The sequence below is a fragment of the Pseudophryne corroboree genome, chromosome 1 (genome assembly GCF_028390025.1).
Source record: "Pseudophryne corroboree isolate aPseCor3 chromosome 1, aPseCor3.hap2, whole genome shotgun sequence".
Lineage (NCBI taxonomy): Eukaryota > Metazoa > Chordata > Amphibia > Anura > Myobatrachidae > Pseudophryne > Pseudophryne corroboree.
The window spans coordinates 368,796,242-368,815,771 of NC_086444.1; the positions used below are offsets into that span (position 1 = coordinate 368,796,242).

Sequence of the window (19,530 nt, forward strand, 5' to 3'; positions counted from 1 at the left end):
AGCTAGGGAACTCAAGCATACTTATGTTCGGGGTGTCAGTGGTCGGGATTCTGGCATCGGCATTCCAAGTGATGTCGGGCTTCCGGCCTCATAATTTTGAGCGCCTGCATCCTGACCGCATCCCCCCCAAATATCTGCTGTCCAGGTCAAGCATAGTGTCTCTAAAAGTCACTTCTCCTTGACTTCACTCCTATAAAACCTGAGCGTATTTTACTGTTTGCCCCAGTCTGAACATATTGCACCTGTAAAACTATTATTAATGTTATGTTTCCTCCTAAAAAGCTTACATACTGATTTTATTGTACCGAAGGTCCTTAATGAGTGTCAGAGGATGTCCTTAATTATACAATATTCATAATAAATGATCACCGTTTTCATTTCTGTGATGTATCAAGGCTGCTGCAGTCTGTCAGCCCCTACACCAGTTGCCTGTATTTTACAGTCCACACATTTTTTTTTACACTCATACAACCGACTGAATGCTGGCTAGCATTGCTGTGTGATAGTATGCCGTCCAGTGGTCGACATTCGCATTTGTTAACATTCAGAATGTCACACGGTAATGTGGAATGGTTCCGAATGTCGCCATTCAGAATATCGACAACTTTGTTCAGAATGGTGACGTGTTTATAATTTAAAACAACGGGTATAGTCCTTTAAAGAAGAAAAAAGGAGAAAAAGCAACTATCTGCCTTTTCCAGGGCACACTTGAAAAATTATTGAAATAATGAAATTATTAAAATATAACTTTTATTATTATATACTTAAAAAAGAAGAAACGAGAGCAAGCATCTACAATTAAGGAACATTATTGTCCACAAGTACTAATGTACTGGATTATAGGCTAAATAATGGTGTAAGTGAGCGAAAATAAGTGATTCCCCCATTCAATGAAAGAATAAACTCTACTTGTATTCTCTATAATAGAGATTTTAGTCGAATGAGGTCACTACCTCGGGTCTAATGTAGTAAATAAGTGCAGGAACCTGAAGTCAAGTTCCTGCCGTGGGTCCCAAAATTATATTATGCGTTGGAGAGTGAAATACCTACGGTACCTAGTATTCCCTGGTGGTTCCCCATCCAGGTACTGACCAGGCCCTGCAGTGCTTGGCTTCCAAGATCAGACGAGTTTGGGCATACTCAGTGCGGTCTTGTTATGCACACCAGTGCCTGCAGGAATGTACTGGTGTCTGAACGGTGAGGGATGCAAAACAAATGAACTCACAGACAGACTGGGGAATATGACATTACATACACAGAAGGTGATAGGGTAACAAAATAAACACAAAGTGAACAGAGAAGCCCAAAGGCTAAGAAACTGGGTGTTTCCCTAGTATTAGGAATGCTCAGATGGAAAGAAGCGAGATGTAGTGATTTAATACGTAGAGAACCCGAAATGCTGTTGCTAAGGGCAACAGCAAAACCCTAAAGGGTTACCAACGGGTGTGGCAATAAACTCCTTGGTCAGAGATGGAATAATAGACACAAGGAGAGTCTCCACAATCCTAGTCCTCACTTGCAGTGCACTGGTTCAGCTTACTGCCACTAAACTGACACCTGAACACCTTGCACAGTGAGAAAGGATTTTGGCAGGCAAGTCTGAGAATACAGCCGCAAACTTGCTAGGTTCACAGAGTAGCAAAAGAACCCCAGCAGGTTAAACGACTGACTCCAGTCTTACTGCTAGGTCTGGATTGGCAGAGTGTAATACCAAATCCCAAGGCCTATTTGCAGTAAGCAACAAACAAATACAAAGTTTACACAGTACTAGCTAGCTTTCAGGAACTGACTAACCAACAAAGATTCAGCAGCATCTGCCTAACCTGAGAAGAGGGTTTATTTAGCAGGTGCTGTCCACGCCCCACTCAGACCTCACAGACTGTGAGCACAAAAACCAGCACCGGATCCCCTGACGTGCACAGAGCCTGTAACCACTGCACAGCAAAAGACCCGAACCGGAGTATCAGCTGCGCTCAGGTTACTCCGCTAGCACTTGTCTCCCGGTTGCCATGACGACGTGGCAGCACAGAGCAGGAGACCCTAACAGTACCCCCCCTCTGATGAGGGGTCAAAGAACCCCTACCACCGGGTTTATCGGGGAACTGCGAGAAGAAAGAGCGTATCAGTCTGGGGGCATGAAGATCACAACTGCGCACCCATGACCGCTCCTCCGGGCCATACCCCTTCCAGTGCACCAAAAATGACAGCCAACCCCGAACCATCTTGGAGTCAAGAATCCTTTCAACAACAAACTCCCTCTGGTCACGTATCAGAAGAGGGGAAGGTCTTCCACTGGAAGAAGGATTACTAATCGCCCGTTTTAAAAGGGAACAATGAAATGTTTTATTGATACCCAAAGAACGGGGTAGATCTAACTGAAATGCCACCGGATTGATAACCCTAGTGATCTTATAAGGACCGATGAACCGGGGGCCTAACTTATGAGTTGGCTGTCTCAACTTCAAATTCTTGGTAGACAACCAGACGAAGTCTCCTAATTTGAAGCTGCAGGGTCTTTTCCGCTTATCAAAAACCCTTTTGGTCACTAATGACACAGACACAAGGGCTTTCTTCACTTTCCTCCAAATACCTCTAAGGACCGAAACCACAGAGGAACCACCAGGCGTAGAGTCCAGGGGGTCAAAAGAATTGGCCTTAGGATGATGCCCATACACACAAAGGAAGGGAGAGATCCCTGTAGCAGAGTGAGCCGCGTTGTTATAGGCAAACTCCGCCATGGACAGATGAGCAACCCAGTCAGTCTGACACTTGGAGACATAACACCTGAGGAACTGCTCCAAGGACTGGTTCACCCTTTCAGTCTGCCCATTAGACTGCGGATGGTAGCCTGACGACAAGCTGACAGAAATCTGGAGATCGGAACAAAATGCCCTCCAGAATTTGGCCACAAACTGGGATCCGCGGTCAGAGACCACATCAAGTGGCAACCCGTGGAGGCGCACAACATGCAGCATAAATAATTCAGACAGGCGTCTGGCCGATGGCAGCCCAACCAATGAAACGAAGTGCGCCATCTTCGAAAACCTGTCAACGACAACCCAGATGGCTGTCATCCCCGAGGATTTGGGCAAGTCCACCACAAAATCCATTGAAATGTGGGTCCATGGCTTAGATGGAATAGAGAGTGGATGTAATGGGCCAACAGGAACCCCTCTAGGAGTCTTATTTCGGGCACAGATGTCACATGCCCGAACCCACTGATCCACATCCCTAGCCACCGAGGGCCACCACACCGCCCTAGATAGCAACTCCCGAGTTCTGGCAATACCCGGGTGACCTGGTGACTTCTTGGCATGGAATTCCAGGAACACTCGCTGTCTTAACCTAGGAGGCACAAACAAAAGACCTACCGGAAGGTCTGGAGGAGCCTGCTCCTGTGCTCTAAGGACTAATGACAAGAGGTCCTGGGTAATGCCCACTTTAATACATGATGGGGACACAATGGGCAATGGCTCCTCGGTGGTCTCCTGGATTGGAGCAAAACTCCGCGAGAGCGCATCAGCCTTGATGTTTTTTGACCCAGGGCGATATGTTATCAAAAAATTAAAGCGTGCAAAAAACAAAGCCCATCGTGCCTGCCTGGCATTGAGGCGCTTTGCTGACTCTAAATATGCCAAATTCTTATGGTCGGTGAGAATTGAGACCACAAACTTAGCCCCCTCAAGCCAGTGTCTCCACTCCTCGAGTGCATCCTTAATAGCCAACAAATTCCCGGTTACCCACGTCATAATTCATCTCGGCAGGCGAAAATTTACGGGAAAAGTAAGCACAGGGATGAAGGCGATTATCAGACACCCCCATCTGAGAGAGCACTGCCCCAATACCCATCTCAGAGGCATCCACCTCCACCACAAAAGGACGCTCTGGATCTGGGTGTCGCAGCACCTTGGCCGAGACAAATGCCCTTTTGAGACGGGCAAAAGCCGCTTTGGCCTCACAAGACCAGTGAGCAACATCCGCCCCTTTCTTAGTGAGTGCCACCAAGGGCGCCACTATAGACGAAAATCCAGCGATAAATAGTCTATAAAAATTCGCAAAGCCCAGAAAACGCTGAAGCGCCTTCAAACTAGTGGGCTGCACCCAATCCAGGACTGCCTGTACCTTGGAACCCTCCATTTGGAAACCTTCTGGGGAGATAATATATCCTAGAAATGCGATTTGCTGAACTTCAAATTCGCACTTCTCCAGCTTCGCCCCAAGCCGGTGGTCTCTGAGTTTCTGGAGGACTAAGCGTACATGCTTCCGATGTTCCTCCAGGGAATGGGAGAAGATTAGGATGTCATCTAAGTATACAACTAAGAATCTATCCAAATATTCCCTGAGCACATCGTTCATGAAGTCCTGGAAGACTGCCGGGGCATTACAGAGCCCAAAAGGCATCACCAAATATTCATAATGCCCTGAGTGGGTATTAAAGGCAGTCTTCCATTCATCCCCCTCTCTTATTCGGATTAGATTGTACGCACCGCGTAGGTCAATCTTAGAAAAAATGGTGGCAGTACGAAGCTGGTCAAACAAGACCGAAATGAGAGGCAGTGGGTATGAGTTTTTAATCGTGATACGGTTCAATTCCCTGAAGTCGATGCAGGGTCGCAACGAACCGTCCTTTTTACCCACGAAGAAGAACCCTGACCCAACTGGAGACTGTGAAGGTCTGATAAATCCCTTAGCCAAGTTCTCCTGAATGTACTCTGCCATAGCCTGAGTCTCAGGACGTGACAGGGAGTACAACCTGCTCTTGGGAAGCTTAACATTCGGCAAAAAATCAATGGCACAGTCATAGGGGCGATGGGGAGGTAGTACCTCTGCAACTCTTTTGGAGAACACGCCCGCAAAATCTGCATAACATCCTGGCAATCCTGGCAAACTTAGCTGCGAAAGCCTGACTGGAAGGCTCAAGCAACTCCTGAAACAATCAGTACCCCAACTAAGAATCTCCCCAGAGACCCAGTCAAATTGAGGATTGTGGGCCCTTAACCAGGGTAACCCCAACACCAATGGGGCAAAAGTACAGACAGTCACATAAAAGGACAATTTTTCAGAGTGTGTGGCTCCAATAAACAAAGAAATCTGGCTAGTGCAAGAGGTAATTTTACCCTGGGATAATGGTTCCCCGTTTAACCCACAAATCTCAATTTCCGATGCCAAGGGTACTAAGGGAACAGAGTGTTTCAGGGAGAATTGGCGGTCCATAAAAAACGCCGTCGGCCCCACTGTCCACAAAGGCCCCAGTCTTGACAGTTTGACCGAGGATCTTCAAGGTCACGGAATGATAAAAGTCTTCTTGGGAAATTCTGACTTCTGGCCTGACAGGATATTTCCCATCACCCTCAGGCCCTGAAGTTTTCCGGCTTTTCTGGGCATGATACTACCACATGACCTTTATTCCCACAGTACACACACAACCCCTGCTGTCTCCTCCGCGTCTTCTCACGTGAGGAGAGGCGGGTAGCCCCAATCTGCATAGGCTCTTCGGAAAATTCCTCAGAGTCTGAGGTTCCCTTGGGAAAGAAGGAAACCTCGGTCTCCCTTTCAAGCCTGCGCTCTCTCAGCCGTCTATCCACCCGAATGGATAACTGCATGAGCTGATCCAAGCTATCAGGCAAGGGATATTGTACCAGTTGGTCTTTTAACTGGTTAGAAAGACCTCTTCGGTACTGGTGTCTCAGGGCTGGGTCATTCCACTGGGTATCATGGGCCAACCTCTGAAACTCCGTGCAATAAACCTCAACTGGCCTTCGCCCTTGCTTAAGGATCGAAATCTGAGCCTCGGCTGAGGCCGTCTTGTCAGGGTCATCATACAACATGCCCAGTGCCGTAAAAAAAGCATCAACACTTTTAAGCGACGGATAGTCAGGCTGCAACCCATATGCCCAGACCTGTGGGTCTCCTTGTAGCAAGGAAATCACTATGCCCACCCGCTGAATCTCTGACCCAGAAGACTGAGGCCTAAGCTGGAAATATAGCTTGCAGCTCTCCTTGGAACAAAAGAACTGCGAGCGATCTCCAGAAAAACGATCCGGGAGATTTACTTTTGGCTCCTTAACCCCTGAAGGTACTGCTGCTGCGGGAGCTCCGCCAGCGGCCTGTGAGGTGTGCATTTTAATGGACAAATCATTAAATTGTCGAGTCAGGACCTGCACCTGATCAACCACCTGTTGCAAAGTATTTTGAGGGGTATGCTTCATATTCCCACAAAATTTCAACAGGAGTATTTGGCTGCTGAATATGTTATGCACACCAGTGCCAGCAGGAATGTACTGGTGTCTGAACGGTGAGGGATGCAAAACAAATGAACTCACAGACAGACTGGGGAATATGACATTACATACACAGAAGGTGATAGGGTAACAAAATAAACACAAAGTGAACAGAGAAGCCCAAAGGCTAAGAAACTGGGTGTCTCCCTAGTATTAGGAATGCTCAGATGGAAAGAAGCGAGATGTAGTGATTTAATACGTAGAGAACCCGAAATGCTGTTGCTAAGGGCAACAGCAAAACCCTAAAGGGTTACCAACGGGTGTGGCAATAAACTCCTTGGTCAGAGATGGAATAATAGACACAAGGAGAGTCTCCACAATCCTAGTCCTCACTTGCAGTGCACTGGTTCAGCTTACTGCCACTAAACTGACACCTGAACACCTTGCACAGTGAGAAAGGATTTTGGCAGGCAAGTCTGAGAATACAGCCGCAAACTTGCTAGGTTCACAGAGTAGCAAAAGAACCCCAGCAGGTTAAACGACTGACTCCAGTCTTACTGCTAGGTCTGGATTGGCAGAGTGTAATACCAAATCCCAAGGCCTATTTGCAGTAAGCAACAAACAAATACAAAGTTTACACAGTACTAGCTAGCTTTCAGGAACTGACTAACCAACAAAGATTCAGCAGCATCTGCCTAACCTGAGAAGAGGGTTTATTTAGCAGGTGCTGTCCACGCCCCACTCAGACCTCACAGACTGTGAGCACAAAAACCAGCACCGAATCCCCTGCCGTGCACAGAGCCTGTAACCACTGCACAGCAAAAGACCTGAACCGGAGTATCAGCTACGCTCAGGTTACTCCGCTAGCACTTGTCTCCCGGTTGCCATGACGACATGGCAGCACAGAGCAGAGACCCTAACAGGTCTGACCGTAGGTAAATCTGTCTCCTGAGTGCACCGTTTTCCGATTGTATTGGGACCCAAGGTATGAATCACAGAATAAATATTGGGTTTTGTGTGGTCAAAAAATCAGACTACCAGATTATTGCTGATAAATCTAGCAAATAACAATCTATATAAAAAGAGAAATGGTAGCCGCAAGATATCATTTATCATTACATTTACTGAAGATTGCGTATTCTCCCATAAATGGATGCACCAAATCTGCTTCCCATACATTCATAGCATAATTGTAACAGGCAACAGGTACCACAGAAAAATGCTTTAAACACTGTGAAATAGGGCGATAGTCTGGGCAAAAAAGGGGGTCCAGTAATAGCCAAAATTGATTGGAAGCAAAGCAGTATTTTCAATCCTATACAGTTTGAATGCTGAGGATCTCTCGCCTACCTATACATTATAACAGAAATATAGCAGGCAGTGGGTACCGCAGGGGATATTTTGAACAATTAGAAATGAGGTAACAAAGAAAAGAAGGTCTGGCAATAACCACAAAATATTTGGGAGTAAAGCAGTGTGTCAATACCAAATGATAGGGTTCAGTATATTATCCAATATTAAATTCTGAGATAAATTGCTTTATAAGTGCATCAGTCCCTTGTGTACAGATTCCTCTTTAACCACCCTTGCATTAAGATCATATATCAAAAGTAGTATAGGACATGCAGAGCCATAAATGGTGTAAATATATCAAAATCTAAAACTTCCACCACATCCCCTGCTAGCTGGAAAAACGTGGCGAGTCCTAGGGCTGAAAGATGGAAAGAGCTACGGCTGGGTGAGGGCACCCGTTTTCCGGCCTGTGGCCGCTGGGTGTCTCACCCAACCTCGGGAGGATATCCGTGAGTCAAGGGACACGACAAGAGCCGAGGAGTGAGGCAGCCGCGGTCCGTACGACCGGAAGTTCGGGCACCGGAACCTGTTTATAATGTCAACATTATGCTTCTCTACATTATAATAATGTTAGGGTTATGCTGCGATTAGGGTTAGATTGCATTGTTGACATTCTTGCCATCAACATGCATAATGCTGACATGTTAGAAAGGTTAACATTATGGCGGTTTTGACCTTGTAATTGTCGACATGTTAAATGTTGACATCGAGACCCTGGCCTCATCTGAGCCTTTACTAGGAACCAGGTATTGTAGGTGTATTAGAAATCTTAGCTCACAACAAAATTGATTAAGAAAAAAAGAAACAAATCATGTTTATTTTGACCAGCTATTTTCTAGCCTGCAAATGAAGCATTCTACTGCTAACCACATATGTGCAAGGGTCCAGGCTTTCATCTCCACCACTCAGCCAAGCCGTGCTAAGTCCTAGACCTAGGTGGAATTTTTTCTTTTGTGCGCCGCAATAATTAATGGGAACCTGACTGAACAAATGAATTGTTCAGGGTGCCCCTTAATTATCACGCTTGGCACCTGACTGAGCAATTCAATTGTTCAGGGTGCCCATTAATTATCATGCTTGTCGTGGTGGTCTAAAGTTCTGCCCCCGTTTGGGCACCACATCACAGACTTTGTGCACATTTTAAGGAGGCTACGAGAAGAAATGTGTCCTCTAGCAGCACTCGTGCCCGAATGAAGCAATAATTGAATTGCTCCATCAGGTGCCACCTAGTGGCAGCCGTGGGGAAAAACCAATTGAATGAGTCTCCTTGCTTTGGGCAAAAACACTTGTACTAGCTGGATATGAAAGAAATATCACAGTAGCTAACCACGATTGCTTTCCATGCAGCTGTCCACAATTATTCAATTAATTATTGTTTATGGACCCCACAACTTTTTAGCCACGCATGCACCCCTGCCTTTATCGGGGTTCTTGTAATATCCAGCTGATGTAGTTGTGCATTGAGAAACAATACAAAAGAGAAAGAAAATCTAAAAAAATAATTAAAAAATTAAGAATTTCACAACTACTTCCCTAAAAACAAGGTCATATCTGATGGGGGTAGTAGTTGTGTATACAACAGTCATGGTGCAATGAAAATAATGACTGGGACATAGCTATACCAGGATATACTTTATTAAGGAAGGACAAGAATAGGAAGAATTGGAGGAAGGGTATCAATGTATGTGAAAAAAAAAGCATTAATACAAAGTATTGAAGAAAAAACTGAGGCCGTTTAGGTGACCATAGACACGGGAGAAGGCAGTTCTTCGTATTGGGGTGATATACAGGCCACTGGGTCAGGAAGAGGAACTGGACAATAACCTATTGCAGGACATCACTAAACTGGCATTAAAAGGAGAGGTAATAATCATGGTAGACTTTAATCTTCCTGATGTAAACAGGGTGGTGTCTGTTGCAAGTTCTACTAAAAGTAGGGACATTCTGAATTCCTTGCAGGGAGCATCCCTCCAGTAATTGGTAAGAGAGCCCAATTGGAAAGATGCAATATTAGGCTTGATACTGACAAATGGAGACAGAATATCTGACGTAAAAGTGGGTGAAAACCTGGGATCCAGTGATCAGTGAAGCAGTATGGTTAAGAATAAAGACACCGACTCATCCCATACAAAAACAAAAGGTGTTAAATTTTAGGAAAGCTGATTTTGTAGGGATGGGAAAATGTGTAAGTGATTCATGGAAAAAGTGGAGGAACTTGGAAGAAGTGCAAGAGAGGTGGGAATAATTAAAGTGCAATTCTAAAAGCAACAGACCTTTGTATCAAAAGTGTCAAAGTCAGAAAAATATCACGCTGCACATTGCCATATATGCACCTCATGCGTGTGCCCGCTGCACGTGCATGAGCCCTCCCGTGCGTGCGTATACTCGCGGTCGCGTGCACTCGCAGGCGCACAGTATGCGCATTTACGGTAGAGTTTGTGTGCGTCTAGCGGGCGAAGGGTCAGACAGGGGTTACACAGTGGTGTTTAGTATCCATCGGAAGAGAATATAATTAGCAATATTCCGGTGTTGGTTTGAAGCGGATTACTCGCTCGTGCGTATAGTTATGGACATAAGAAGTTTATGGACATTTACTATATTTGCACTTTATTACCCATGCGGCGGGAAACCCAGTTTCCCTCCCACCTGAGCAGTTTGGAATAGTCACAGCCCACCTGTATGAACCAACCTATGACCTTTTGTTACAATGCGAAGACGAATTCATGTGTCCAATGAACAATAAGAATGTAGGGACCATTGTACTGTATTGTGTGTAGTGTATAAAAAGACAAGCCGATCTGGGCCAGCTCTCTACTCTTCACAACGGTTCTCATCACCGATAATCGGGAGCTGGATATCCAGAAAGGCGCTTGCGATTGTTCCCCTTGTGCGTAAGTTCTCTGCAACCATATTTATCTCCTATTTTGTTGTAAGCCATTCTCTCTCTCCTTCCCCCTCAAATGTAATTGTGTCTTTGTTGTATTTTAACGTGTAGTAACTCGGTTAGGTATTTTATGTTAGTTTGGTAGTGTATAACTTGTATTGTGTAGTCTTTTGCGACTGAACGTTCATTCTCTCCCTTAAAAGGTGTTAGACCCTTAGACCGGTATTTGAGTGTTTATTATATTGCTAAAGGGTTCTCAGAGCGTAAGAATCGCTCATACAGCTTTTTAACTAACAAGGATACACTGTGTTGCATTTACACCTTATCACTGCACAAAGGTTTACAATATAAGTACATTGTTTATAATATGGTTACAAAGGTTTTACTCTGTAAGCGTCAGCGCCGCTCGTGATCTCCTCGTGGTCTCGAGCGTACGCTACGCTGATAGCGTATCATTACGTTAGTCGGCAGCCTATAGCGTGCTTGCCTCTACGCATCAAGCCGTGAGCGAACGTGCCGCTCGTGCGTCTCGTCCACGGCTAAGCGTCCGCTACGCAAAGTGCGTACCCTTACGGTATTCCATACGCCAATTGCGTACTGTGTTCATTAACCTTTTAGAGTGTTTTAAATAGGATAAATTATAGGCTTTGTCAAAAGGGATAGGTAAAACACAAGGAAAAGGAAGCCAGTGTGGTTTACGAAAGAAGTAGCAAGTACTTCAAAAGAAATATCCTTACAAAGAAATAAAGATCAAATAGGCTTTGAGGTAAAAATAACAATAAAAGGGGCAGACTAGATGGGCCAAGTGATTCTTATCTGCTGTCAAATTCTATGATTCCATTTAAAACAATTGTATTCGACAAGATATAAATCTTTATGTGGAGGTAAATTGGGAGATCTCGGGCGAGATGTGTGTTGAGTGATCTAGCTCAGAGCGCTCAGAACACATCTCTCCCCCCACTCAGCGCGATGTGTGCTGAGCGAGGGGGGTGCTTATTTCACTCACTGCATGCCAAATCTAGAGCCGGCGATAGCGGAGCACGGGACCTTGCATCGCTATTGCCGGCACCCTACACACGGAGAGATCCGTGCTTAATTTCTAAGCAATCTAGTCAGATTGCTTAGATTGTAGGCAAGGATCTCTCCGTGTGTACCCCCCTTACCAGTTGGCGGTCTCTCAAAGCCCAGTGGTTCTCAATATTGTTTGTTTTTACCAATAACAATCACAAAAAGTGTAAAAATTACAAGGTTAGGAACACGAGCTACTGACTATCTAAAATATCAAAGTGCTACAACACAGATTGTAAAGGGGTACACTAAAGTGCAAGGTATGTACCAGCCAATGTTTTTAGTGATTTCCAATAGTGCATAGCGAACTATCCTGTTACAGTATCCAAGTAGCACATTTATTTTCAGAAGTGACTAATTCTGTCATTCATAAATAATACATGTAATTTCTGTCTTAATGATACAACTTGAGACATCCTCATAGAAAAAGGGGACAGATCCCAAAATAAAGATAAAAGTAACAGACTCATATGGCTCACGTCCTGCTCCTACTGCCCACCTGCATTTTACTGAGAACAGTGAACATGTGGGTGAGAGTGCAGGTGGGTCAGAGATGTGGAAAATATAGTAATAGTACAAGGGTTCTGCTTTTGTGTCTGTGGTCAAACAGCTACCCCTGCTGGAAACCGATTGCAAGAGAAACAGAGAGACCCATCACAATGAGAGACCCCAAAAGAGAAAGTAATTATTGCGCTAGTGCAAGGTGTACAGCACTGTCATTCAAGTAGGTTAAATAAACTCTCCAAGAAATAATTACCGGTAACCCATATAAAATATAGAATATAAATGGTTAGGCAGAGTTTGGTAGGTGCAGTGGATTAGTCTAAGTTAGATACCCTAGTTAATCACCCATCACCAGAATTGTTTTTCTTAAACCATAATTCGGAGCCCAATTGGAAAGATAGCTCTAGAAGGGATAATTAAATAAATAATCAGATACTTAATAGAGTAGTTGTGCAATGTGTCCTACCTACCTAATTAGAGGATTTCAGAGGGACCTGCACCCTCCCCGAGTGTTTGCCATGCTGCCGATCATTGCTGATCGGTCAGCACATCGGGACCCCCCACCGAGTGGCTACATACAATAGTCGCCACTGGGGAAAGGTAAACTAACCCTACCAAGCCCCCCCTGTGGTAAACTTACCCTCCCAAGTCCCCCGTGTACCTGGCGGCTGTCCCGGCTGTTAAAAGGAAAGTTGCGATGGTCACAATGTTTTCGATGTTCCGATGATACTGAACGACGTTTAAATAATTTAAAAAAGAAAAAAAACTTTTTTGTGTTGTTTTTTATTTTATTTTTTTTAACTAAAGTCATTTTGGATAAGGTTAAATACATGTTCTTCACGTAATTCCCGGACAATTTCTGAGCGTTTTTTTTTTAAAACAAATAATCAGTTAAATCAGATTAGTGCAGTTTATTAACCTCTATGAATGAGACGGGTGGTCTTCAGTATGCCGACTGTCAGGATCCCGGCGCACAGTGTACCGGCGCCGGAATCCCGACAGCCGACATACCGACACTTTTTCTCCCTCGTGGGGGTCCACGACCCCCCTGGAGAATAAAATACCGTGCCCACAGCGTGGCGAGCGCAGCGAGCCCGCAAGGGGCTCATTTGCGCTCGCCATGCTGACGGTATGCCGGCGGACGGGCTCCCGGCGCCGGTATGCTGGTCGCCGGGAGCCCGACCGCCGGCATACCATACTACACCCGAATGAGACGACTGCCTTTAGAACCTCTGTAACTGGGATTAGTACAGGTTTTGACAAGTCTCTACTTCCGATCAGTGATGTCCGGAGGGACACAGAAGTCAGGCATGTACATAATGTACAGATTTTTATTTAGCATTTAGGCACCTCTATTAGTGAAACAAGTACTGGGGTTATTAGTTTTAGTGATATCCAGGCTGCAGCACAGATGGTTAAATCAAAATAACTGAGCTACTAATTAAGTCACCTGTGCTGAAGCCTGGATATCACTAAAACCTGTACTGTTAAGGTGCATACACACGGAGAGATATAACAGAGATTTTGACTATATAGTCAAAATCGCCCAGAAAGTGTGTGCATATCTCTCCATGTGTACACAGCCAGCGATAGCGATGCGCGTCCCCGCCAGGTCGCTATCGCTGCTAAAAATAGACTGTGCAGGCAAGTCAATTTTGGCTATGTCGCTGGGAAAGAAAAAGCGTACCCTTGCTTAAATGATTTAGCCAAAATCGCTGGAAAAGTTAGTCAAAATCTCTGGTAAAGTTAGTCAAAATCTCCTACTGCCAGTTCAAGGGAAATCGCTCAGTCAAAATCTTTCATACTCAAAATCTCTCCGTGTTTATGCACTGTTAGTGTGCTTTGAGGACTGTGGTTGGGAATGCCTGGTGTACAGGGATATGGTCCAGTGGCCATTTTCCCTGTGATTTTCCTACTGCACATGTGTGAAACGCCTGGGAAAATGGCCACAGTGATATTTTTCCAGTGATTTGTGCAGCGCTGCTGCCGGCAACGTGGGACTCCGGAGGGGTAAGTATTGAAGAAATGGGTTAATGGTGTGCGGTGTGGACCCCCCTGGACCGAGGGGCCCGTGTGTACTGCACACCCTCTACACCCATTATAGATAAGCCACTGTGTCAAAGGCATTCTTCTGTCTGACTGTACATGCAATATCCAGCAATGTCATTAACAAGAGGAGGACCTTATCTAATCATGTAAATCACATCACAATATTATCATTTGTATCTCTTATCTTGCTGTTGTGGTTCAAACTAGTCAACTCTCTTGTGAGACATTTGTTGAAGCCGATACTGTGAATTTATGCTATTGCCCCAGCCGATTGGCTGTCTACTGGGAAGCCCACTGACTTAGGGGAACATTTACTAAGCAGTGATAAGAGCGGAGAAGTGAGCCAGTGGAGAAATTTCCCCATCAACCAATCAGCAGCTCTGTGTAATTTTATAGTATGCAAATTATAGATGTTACTTCAGTGCTGATTGGTTGCCATGGGCACTTCTCCACTGGCTGACTTCTCCACCCTTATCACTGCTTAGTAAATGTACCTCTTAGGCTCTAATCCGTCGATGTCGCAACATCGATCAGATATCGGCCGCACCATCGGACGTTAGAGTAACCCTATGGTTGCTCAGAATGTCCAGAGGTAGAAAGTCGCCGATGCCAATGGAACTGCGTCTTTCAACACCGGCGCGCCCCAACATGCCCACTGATGGCAGCCACCCTCCATGCAGTCCCGATATGCATCCGCCAGCAGTAACCATTGAGATGCATGCGCAGGAGTAAAACATCTGGCACTTGTTACCTGACCTTATACTAGTGTCCACCACTGAATAAGGACCTCTGTGTTTTGTAAAAATTTTATTCCTAGGTGCATCACCTCCTTAACACAGAAATATACGATTGTTATATGACATGGGGCTAGGACGATTTCATTCATCCTTAGTCTGTGCTATTGTGTACCATTTTTTTTAACTCTGTGTAGGTGGCAAGAACGTATCTGTTTTTAGATGCATTTGCTACTCTGTGAAGAAATCTGAATAATGCCCAAAGTGATATATAACGCTAACTGCTTCACAAACAGGTAAAGTGGGATGTAGGGTTCACTGCTTCAAGGACAGGTCATGTGCAGGGGTAACTAACCGTCTCAGGGACAGGTCACATGTCTGGGGTAACATCCTCTCAGGGACAGGTCACATGCCAAGAGTAACTCACCGCCTCAAGGACAGGTCACGTGACGGAGGTAGACAGGTCATGTGACAGGTGTAACTCACCATCTCAAGGACAGGGGTAACTCAATGTCTCAAGGACAGCTCACGTGGCAGAGGTAACTAATTCTCACAGAGACATGGCAGAGTTAACTCACTGTCCCAGAAACAGGTAACATGGCAAAACTAACTGTCTCAGTACAGGTCATGTATCAGGAGTAACTCACCATCTCAGAGACAGGTCATGTTCCAGGGGTAAGTCACAGTCTCCAGGACAGGTCATGTGTCTCAGGGAGAGGTCATGTACATGGGGTAAATCACTGTCTCAAGGACAGGTCACATGGCAGAACTAACTCACTGTCTCAGGATAGGTCATCTGGTACTGTGTAATAATAACATAAGACTATACATTAGCTAGTACTATGCCACAGCACCACGCCATACCTTGAGCAATGTTATAAAATGGGTATTTATGAAAGCTCGGAGAGAGATAAAATTGTGAGAGACAAAGTATTAGCCAATCAGCTTATGCCTTGCATTTTGCAGGCTGTGTTTTAAAAATGACAGGAGCTGATTGGTTGGTACTTTTATTTTACCTCTCTCCAAGCATTGATAAATTGCCCCTCCAAAGTATTTACAGATCTTCCAAAATGTTCTCTTCCATCAGGTAGAAAATGCTCTTCCCCAGGTATCCCATTATTATCGCAGTCACCTGTGTTAAACTAGTTAATGGATGAAAAAAAAGTGTTTTAACCCTGTTGATGGCAATCAAATTAAGAGGGAAGCTCTGAAGCAAAGCATCTTGTTCTTGTGTCTGATGTATTACTTTAAGCGTTCTGTCAATGTACACCTGCATTTCTACACTTCCCATAGTACTAAAGCGGCATTTTAGTCCTTCACAATAATAATAAAAAAAATTAAAAAAAAACAGGAAATCGAATGCCATGACATCAGAATAGCCTTGTCGTCCATACGAAACACCACGGAACCAGAGTATATCACAGCACCTAAAGGCAAAGCCATACAAGCGCCGCAGCCAGACACGCGCGGTGCCCACCCACAGCAGCAGGTGCGAATACTATACATTGTGTGTAATAGCATGCTGCCTGCCAGCCCGACCACCTACAGGCTGGGAGCACTGCACTGTACTGGTGCGCTGGGAGAGGGCACAGGCACTGGGTAAGCGCCAGCACATTGCTGCACTGCCAAACTTGTGCCAAGCCCAGTGTGTTTTTCTGTTGTTGCCCCTTTAAAACTGATACTAAAGAAATGAGAAACTGTTATAAAGTGTAATCAGCATTACTAATGTTAAATCCCACTCTACCCTAGATTCCCCTCCCCTCACATGTGCATAGGTATCACTCTTACCATTCACTGTGGTTCTGCCGCTATAGTAAATCTGCTCCCGGGATAGAAAGGTGAGTGTGAGAAACGCTTCTCACTGCAGAATGTTACAGCTGCAGGGGCCGGAGGAGGAGACAGGGCTGGGAAAGTGCAGTAACCTCTCCCCATTCCCCAGCCAGGTACCTCATACAGCAAAGTCATAGCACGCTGGCTCCTGGATAATCCCAGGTGCTGGAGTTCACTGTATATGATAAAGTTTCTATTTACAGACTAGTAGCCCTAACTCACTACGCAGTAGAAAACTGACTCCTCAACCAGTCCAGTCCACTACACTACACTACACTACACTACACTACACTACAGCATAGGTTCTCAACTCGGTCCTCAGGACCCCACACAATGCATGTTTTGCAGGTCTCATCACAAAATCACAAGTGAAATAATTAGCTCCACCTGTGGACCTTTTAAAAAAGTGTCAGTGAGTAATTAATACACCTGTGCACCTACTGGGTTACCTGCAAAACATGCACTGTGTGGGGTCCTGAGGACCGAGTTTGAGAACCCCTGCACTACAGCATACATGCACTACACTCAGAGGGGTGTAGTATGGTATGCCGGCGTCCGGGCTCCCGGCGACCAGCATACTGGCGCCGGGAGCACGACCGCTGGCATACCGACAGCGTGGCGAGCGTAAATGAGCCCCTTGCGGGCTCGCTGCGCTCACCACGCTGCTGGCACTGTGGCGCGCCACGCTATTTATTCTCCCTCCAGGGGAGAGAAAATCTGTCGGTATGCCGGCTGTCGGGATTCCGGCGTCGGTATACTGTGCGCCGGGATCCCGACAGTCGGCAACCTGAAGACCACCCCACTCAGAGGTTGTGTGGGTTTGCATACTACTTGGGAAAGCCACAGGATAATCATTACATCTGCTATGGATTTTCCTCATTGTTTTCCATTACAGAATCTTTAGCTTAATAAATTATTTAATTGTATTTTTACCATAATTCATGTTACAATGATTTTAAGAAATGATGTTGTGGGAAATAACTAATATTCCCCCATTGCCTGGTAAAAATACCCCATGTACCATAGATTGACACAATCCCCAGATTACTACATACTTGAGGCGATATTGGAAAATAAAATGTTGAGAATATGAATTTAAATTTTGGGCTTCATAAATTTATGTAGAAACTGCAGTTTTGCATTTTTTTTTGTTTCCCGCTATGTACTAATAGCCAAATGCAGGACATCTGTCAGATATCTCCTGTAAAAAGGGTAATTAGCATAACAGACCTCAGTCCTTATTATTATCAATGTACTTATGTACCAAAATTTCGAAAGGTATCTGGATGGAAGATACAGTAAATACATAGGTGGTTATTCAGTAAGGATTGCAGAGTCTGCTAAAAAGCAGAATCTACAATCCCTTCCATCGCATGCTGGGGGTTGCAGTGGCAAACGTAGGATTTCTAGAGGGGGGTTTCCAGATGAAGTCTACAATCTCCCACTCTGTGGAACATTAGAGTATGTGCGGGAGTTTGAGGAAGCGGTAGAAGAACCCAGCAACGACCCTGGACATTAATGTAAACATTGGTCTTTTTATACATTGGATACTGTATGGGATACAATATTAATATTTAACACTATAGTATAGCTGGTCTCTAGTATATGCTGTAGCAAACATTTAAATATTATAAATAAGTGGTCAGGAAAAGGTACAATAATAAATACCATAATAAATAAACACACAAACATAATAGAATGGGTGGTCCTCAGTATGCCGACTGTCGGGATCCCGGCGCACAGTATACCGGCGCCGGAATCCCGATGGCCGGCATACCGACACTTTTTCTCCCTCGTGGGGGTCCACGACCCCCCTGGAGGGAGAATAAAATAGCGTGGCGCGCTACCGTGCACACAGCGTGCGAGCGCAGCGTGAACGCAAGGGGCTCATTTGCGCTCGCCACGTTGTCGGTTTGCCGGCGGTTGGGCTCCCGGCACCGGTATGCTGGTCGCCGGCATACCATACTACACCCAATAGAACCAGTACTATACTTGGTAAGGCTCCTGTTTCTTCTTCCTGGTAGCTACTCTCTGGTCCAGTGCACTGATTGAGGACTCAGATCCAGTGACGTGCGGTGAGCTCACCGGCTGGGGAGGCACTGACAGCTAAACACGCCCTCTCCCCCCCATTACCCCTCTCCCCCCATTGAGGCAAAAAAAAAAAGTGCAGTCCCTCCGCACACCACTAAAACCAGCACCAGGCAGAACCAGCAAGGGGGGTTAATGCCATAGCAGGGAAGACACTCAGTGTGGGGTCCCCCTGCCATGCCATTAAAGTGCCCCCCCAAGCCAGTCAGCCCAGGGCTGGAATTCCTCGGAAAGCGGGCCCCCCAAAAAAATAAAAATGGGGTCCCCCCTCCCGAGCAACAACCAGCACTGGTCTGATAGCCCAGTGCTATGCCCAAAACCCCTGGTGGCGGTGGGTGCGGGGTTCATTGTATGCTAATATTGTTCTTTACAGGTGGCCTGCAGGTCCAAGCAAGCCTGTCCCAGCATGCTGACACTTGGAGAACCACAAGTGCCAGCATGCCGGTCATAAAGGGCCCGCTGGCACCTGTAGTCCACCTGTAAAGAGAAAATTAAAATAAAAACACAACACGTCTTTAAAAAAAAGTTTTATTACACAGGTTCTCTCTTCACCTGGGGGCGGCGGCCTTTAAGCTCTTTTGCGTGGCCGCCGCCTTCCCAGGGCTTCCGGCGTCTTTACCTGGGGGGCGCCACCTCCCCAGGGCTTCCGGCGTCTTCACCTGGGATATAGCGGCCTTTAAGCTCTTTTACATGGCTGCCGCCTTCTCAGGGCTTCCATCGTCTTCACCTGGCGGGCGGCGGCTGCTAAGCTCTTTTGCATAGCCGTCGCCCATCCAGGACTTCCACGGTGTCTTCTCTC

The 19,530-nt window shown here is 45.7% G+C and overlaps 1 protein-coding gene and 1 pseudogene across 1 annotated transcript in view; both read right to left on the minus strand.

Annotated features, from left to right (window-relative positions):
* The window catches only part of GGT1 (gamma-glutamyltransferase 1), a 300,334-nt gene extending 283,421 nt beyond the window's left edge, over positions 1-16,913 (minus strand). Inside the window, exon 1 of the mRNA XM_063913037.1 lies at positions 16,602-16,913. The gene's annotated coding sequence lies outside the window, so the exon portion shown is untranslated. The remainder of the gene's footprint in view (positions 1-16,601) is intronic.
* Positions 1-19,530, minus strand: part of LOC134946117 (uncharacterized protein K02A2.6-like) — a 142,428-nt pseudogene that overhangs the window by 50,893 nt on the left and 72,005 nt on the right.